Here is a 6,346-nt window from a genome sequence, read left to right as displayed (position 1 = left end):
CTGTCAAAAAAAAAAAAAAGATGAAACAGACTCAGAGAGGAGAAACTGCTTGCATATGCAACACAGCATTCAACAAATGCCCCATCCTATCCCTTAAAGCCTCAGTTGCCATGTCAAGAAAATGGGTACATAGGGTGGGATATTCCTATTTTCACCTTCTGGCCATAGTTTTTTAATTTAAAAAATAGGGTGGGCGCAGTGACTCACTCCTGTAATCCCAGCACTTTGGGAGGCCGAGGCAGGTGGATCATCTGAGGTCAGGAGTTTGAGACCAGCCTGGACAACATGGTGAAATCCCATCTCTACTTTAAAATAATAATAATCAGCTGGGTGTGGTAGCTACTTGGGAGGCTGAGGCCCGAGAATCGCCTGAACCTGGGAGAGGGAGCTGCAGTGAGCCGAGATAAAGCCACTGCACTCCAGCCTGGGAGACAGAGCCATCTTAAAAAAAAAATTAAAATGGTCAGGAACAGTGACTCACACCTATAATCCAGCACTTTGGGAGGCTGAGGCAGGTATATCACTTGAGGTCAGGAGTTTGAGACCAGCCTGGCCAACATGGTGAAACCTCATCTCTACTAAACATACAAAATAAAATTAGCGGGGTGTGGTGGCACGTGCTAGTCCAGCTACTCCAGAGGCCGAGGCAGGAGAATTGCTTGAACCTGGGTGGCGGAGGTTGCAATGAGCTGAGATTGTGCCACTGCACCCCAGCTGAGGTGATAGAGTGAGAATCCGTCTCAAAAAGAAAAAAAAATACAGTTAAAAAAATGTTCAAACCTGATGACCGATTTCCAATATCCTTCCAGAGATGCAGGATATGAATCAGGTGTGGATGGTCCAGTGTGTGCGCCCATTTAAGAAAAGCACCCCTGGATGGGGGCTGTGTGCGGTGGCTCACGCCTATAATCCCACCACTTTGGGAGGCATATCACGAGGTCAGGAGTTCAAGACCAGCCTGACCAACATGATGAAACCCCCATCTGTACTAAAAATACAAAAATTAGCTGGGCGTGGTGGGGTGCACCTGTAATCCCAGCTACTCAGGAGGCTGAGGCAGGAGAATTGCTTGAACCTGGGAGGTGGAGGTTGCGGTGAGCTGAGATCCCACTACTGCGCTTCAGCCTAAGAAACAGAGTGCGACTCTGTCTCCAAAAAAAAAAAAAAAAAAAAAAAAAAAAAAAAAAAAGCAAAGCACATCTGAAATAATCCTTACCTGTGGAGGAAGATGGGGTGTGGCATGTGACTGGCTTTGGCCAGCAACAGAGGGACACAAGTGACAGTCGTGTCAGTTCCAAGCTTAGGCCTTGAAACCTTGAACATTTCTTTTTGCATCTCAGCATCCCCATGAGAAGGGCTTCTCCTCTGAGCCTGCACAGCACAATGTTCCCATATGAAGCAGAGATTCCATCCAAGCTCAGCCCGGATCAGCCAAGTCTCAGCGAACCCCATATCCATTTTAGAGCTATTGGCCAGGGTAATGGCTCACACCTGTAATCCCAGCACTTTGGGAGGCCGAGGCAGGAGGATTGCTTGAGACCAGCCTGGGTAACATAGCAAAATCCCCATCTCTACAAAAAAAAAAGTTAAAACGAGCCAAGCGTGGTGATGCACACCTGTAGGTCCGGTTACTCGGGAGACTCAGGTGGAGGATAAGCCCCAGAGGTCAAGGCTGCAGTCAGCTATGATAGTGCCACTGCACTCCAGCCTGGGTGAAAAAGAATGGGGCAAGAGGTGAGAACCTGTCTCAAAATTAAATGTAAAAAAAAAAAAGGCCGACCGGTCGTGGTGGCTCACGCCTGTAATCCCAGCACTTTGGGAGGCCGAGGCGGGTGGATCACGAGGTAAGAGATCGAGACCATCCTGGTCAACATGGTGAAACCCCATCTCTACTAAAAATACAAAAAAGTAGCTGGGCATGGTGGCGCGTGCCTGTAATCCCAGCTACTCAGGAGGCTGAGGCAGGAGAATTGCCTGAACCCAGAAGGCGGAGGCTGTGGTGAGCCGAGATCGCGCCATTGCACTCCAGCCTGGGTAACAAGAGCAAAACTCAGTCTCAAAAAAAAAAAAAAGGCCATGCATGGTGGCTCACACCTGTAATCCAGCACCTTTGGGTGGATCACCTGAGGTCAGGATTTGAGACCAGCTTGCCCAACATGGTGAAACCGCATCTCTACAAAATGAAAATTAAAAATTAGCTGGACACCTGTAATCCCAGCTACTTAGGAGGCCGAGGCAGAAGAATTGCTTGAACCCGGGAAGCAGACAAGAGTGAAACTCCCTCTTAAAAACAAAAACAAACAAAAAAACTAGCCAGGCGTGGTGGTCCACACCTGTAAGTCCAGCTACTTGGGGAGAGGCTGAGGTAGGAAAATTTCTTGAACCTGGGAGGTGGAGGTTGCAGTGGAGCAGGGATCACACCATTGCACTCCAGCCTGGACGACGGCGTGAGACTCCGTTCCAAAAAAAAAAAAAGCTATTGCATTTTGGGGTAGTGTGTTGAAAGAGAGAAAGATAGAAAAGAAAAAAAAGCAACAAAAGACAAAGCAGAGATTTATCTAAGAAAATTCACAGAGTGAGAGCGGCTTGAGCGCCTCCCCAAGTAGGGTTGTCTTTTTTAAGACAAAGTCTTGCTCTGTTGATCAGGCTGGAGTGCAGTGGCACAATCACAGCTTACTGCAACCTCCGCCTCCCAAGTTCCAAGCAATTCTCCCACCTCGCCCTCCAGAGTAGCCTGGGACTACTGGCGCGCGCCACCACGGACACGCCACGACGCCCAGCTAATTATTGTACCTTTAGTAGAGACGGGTTTTTCACCGTGTCGGCCAGGCTCGTCTCAAACTCCTGATTTCGAGTGACTTGGCCGCCTCGACCTCCCAAAGTGTTGGGATTAAATGTGAGCCAATGCACGGGCCTACCAGTTAGAGCTTTTATTAAGCTACAAAGAACCCAGCAACACCCCTAGGTGCTCTTCAGAGGCCTCCAATTGGTTATATGCTATGAATGACTGGCTCTCGACCAATCAGAGCTAAAGTGGAGACCAGGCTCGCAGTCAATCAGAGGCTGGAGTGGCGTATTACTGGGAGGGAGGATACAGCCTGTAAACCGCACCTGTTGCCTTCCTGCCTCTGGGAACTGGCTGCACCCGCTATTCCGTTGCTTATGCAAAGTGGCTGCACCTGCTGAACCTCCATTACCCTAATTCCCTATTCTCCTGCCACTCCAGCACTTTGGGAAGCTAAGCCTGCAGCCCAGGAACTGGAGGTTGCAGGCTCACTTGGGGCTGGGAGTTTCTTTCTTTTCTTTCTTTCTTTTCCTTCTTTCTTTCTTTCTTTCTTTCTTTCTTTCTTTCTTTCTTTCTTTCTTTCTTTCTTTCTTTCTTTCTTTCTTTCTTTTCTTTCTTTTTCTTTCTTTCTTTTTCTTTCTTCTTTCTTTCTTTCTTTTTCTTTCCTTCTTTCTTTCTTTCCTTCTTTCTTTCTTTCTTCTTTCTTTCTTTCTTCTTTCTTTCTTTTTTGAGATGGAGTCTCGCTCTTGTTGCCCAGGCTGGAGTGCAGTCGCAAAATCTCGGCTCCTCCACCTCCCAGGTTCAAGCGATTCTCCTGCCTCAGCCTCTCAAGTAGCTGGGATTACAGGCACACGCCACCACACCTAGCTAATTTTGTATTTTTAGTATTTTAGTAGTTTCTCCATGTTGGTCCTGCTGGTCTCGAACTCTTGACCTCAAATGATCCGCCCACCTCGCCCTCCCAAATTGCTGGGATTACAGGCATGAGCCACCATGTCTGGCAAGAATAGTTTTCTTGGAGGAGAGACATTCACTGGGAGGGGACACAAGGGAGTTTCTTTGGGAGCTGGAAGTCGTCATTTGATCCTGGTGATGGTTATTCACATGCACACATATATAAAAGTTCACTGATGTTAAGATTAGGGCACTTCACTGAATATAAATTACGCCTCAGTAAAAAGAGTAAATTTGGGAAAAAAATAGGAATAAGTGTGACCATCCATACACTTCAAATATAACAGTTCCAATATAAAGAATACATTTGAAATGATAACAGAATGTAAAAACGGGCCAGGTATGGTGGCTCACACCTGTAATCCCAACACTTTGGGAGGCCGAGGCAGGAGGATTACTTGAGGCCAAAAGTTCAAGACCACCCTGGACAACACAGCAAGACTGCATCTCTACAAACAATAAAAAAATTGGCCGGGCACAATGGCTCATGCCTGTAATCCCAGCACTTTAGGAAGCTGAGGTGAGCAGATCATGAGGTCAGGAGATCGAGGCCATTTGGCCAAGAAACGGCATCTCTACTAAAAGTACAAAAATTACCTGGGCATCCCTTGGTGTGTGCCTGTAGTCCCAGCTACTTAGGAGGCTGAGGCTGAAGAATTGCTTGAACCCAGGAGGCGGAGGTTGCAGTGAGCCAAGATCGTGCCATTGCACTCCAGCCTGGCGGGAGGAAGACTCCATCTCAAAGAAAAAAAAATGAGGCAGGACAGGTTGGGAGCCATGAAAGAATCTTATTCACCACCCACCACCCTATGGACCAGACTCTATTCAGCTGATTATGGGGCTACAGGCCTGGCCTGGCTGTCCAGGAACAGAAAGGAGGTATGGGCAGGGCCTCGACCCCTCAGCCCTACGGCTGGCCTTGATTTACAACTTGTATTCTGTGAATCAAATGGCATCGTAAATGGCCAAGTTTGGGAAAGGGATTTGAGGAGTGGATGGGTACAGGGTAGTGGGCCATGGGGGTGGAGTGCTGCCTTCCCAGAGTCTCTCCTGGAGGTGGCAGCCTCTTCCTGAGCGTAAGGACAGAGACAGATGAGACGCTTAAGAATAAGATGGGGTTTGAGGGCAAGGCTGCCTTGGGAATGGAGGGAGAAGAGTGTAGGCTGGAAATCCAGTTATACTGGCTGTGACCTTGGGCAATTCCCTTGCCCTTCCTCAGCCCCAGCGTTCCTCCTCTGTGAAATGGGGCTTCAACATGAAGAAGGGGGGATCAGGAAGACGTTAGGAAGATGAGCTCCGGGACTGACAGCCTAGTCAAATCTGGTTCTGCTACTTCCCTGCTGTGTGACTTTGGATAAGTGTTGCAACCTCTCTGGGCCACCCTGACTTTCCTGATTTATAAAAACGACAGTAACTTCTAGACTCCCAGAAGAAAAGTAATTTTTTTTTTAAATGGCAGTACCCACTTCATAGGACTGTTGGAGGATGAAACTAGTGAATACCCATTAAAGTGCTTGGACCCTGAAGTCAGACTGCTGGGGTGATGGGAGGTGGGTCGGGGAAGTGGGTACACCAGAGCCTGATGACTGGAAGAGATCTTGGGCTGACAATACAGTGTGACCTTGGGGACAAGCCTGGAAGTTTTCTTCTTCTTTTCTTTTTTTTTTGAGATGGAATTTTGCTCTTGTTACCCAGGCTGGAGTGCAATGGTGAGATCTTGGCTCACTGCAACCTCCACCTCCTGGGTTCAAGTGATTCTTCTGCCTCAGCCTCCCGAGTACCTGGGATTACAGGCATGCGATACCATGCCCAGCTAATTTTGTGTTTTTTGTAGAGACAGGGTTTTCTCCATGTTGATCAGGCTGGTCTCGAACTCCTGACTCAGGTGATCCACCTGCCTCAGCCTCTCAAAGTGCTGGGATTGCAGGTGTGAGCTACCGCACCTGGCCTGGAAGTTATTTTCACCAAAGCCTGAATCCATTCTCGGCAGCCTTATGCCCATTTGATTCCCAGTTCTGCCCCCTTCCAGCTGTGTGACTTTGGGCAAGTCTTAACCTCTCTGAGCCTTATTGTTAGGAATGTTAAATGAGTCAACCTATGTAAAGCACTTAGCACAGTACTTGACATATAGGTGCGCTCAGTAAAAGTTAACTGTCAGGGCCTGGCATGGTGGTGTGCGCCTGTATTCTCAGCTACTCAGGAGGCTGGAGCGGGAGGACTGCTTGGGCCCTGGAATTGGAGGCTGAAGTGCACTATGAATGAGCCTGTGAATAGCCAGTGTGCTGCAGCCCGAGCAACAGAGCGAGACCCCATCAAGAACCCATGTCTAAAAAAAAAAAACAAATAAAAGTTAATAGGGCAGAGACTGTGGAGTGGCTGTTTTTTTTTTTTTTTTTTTAGATGGAGTCTTGCTCTGTCGCCCAGGCTAGAGTGCAGTGGCGTGATCTCAGCTCACTGAAACCTCTGCCCTTGGATTCAAGCGATTCTCCTGCCTCAGCCTCCTGAGTAGCTGGGATTACAGGTGCCCGACACCACGCCTGGCTAATTTTTTGTAATTTAGTAGAGACGGGGTTTCCCCATGTTGACCAGGCTGGTCTCCAACTCCTG

The sequence above is a fragment of the Callithrix jacchus genome, chromosome 22 (assembly GCF_049354715.1).
Source record: "Callithrix jacchus isolate 240 chromosome 22, calJac240_pri, whole genome shotgun sequence".
NCBI lineage: Eukaryota > Metazoa > Chordata > Mammalia > Primates > Cebidae > Callithrix > Callithrix jacchus.
Note: the sequence above shows the minus strand (reverse complement) of the source record.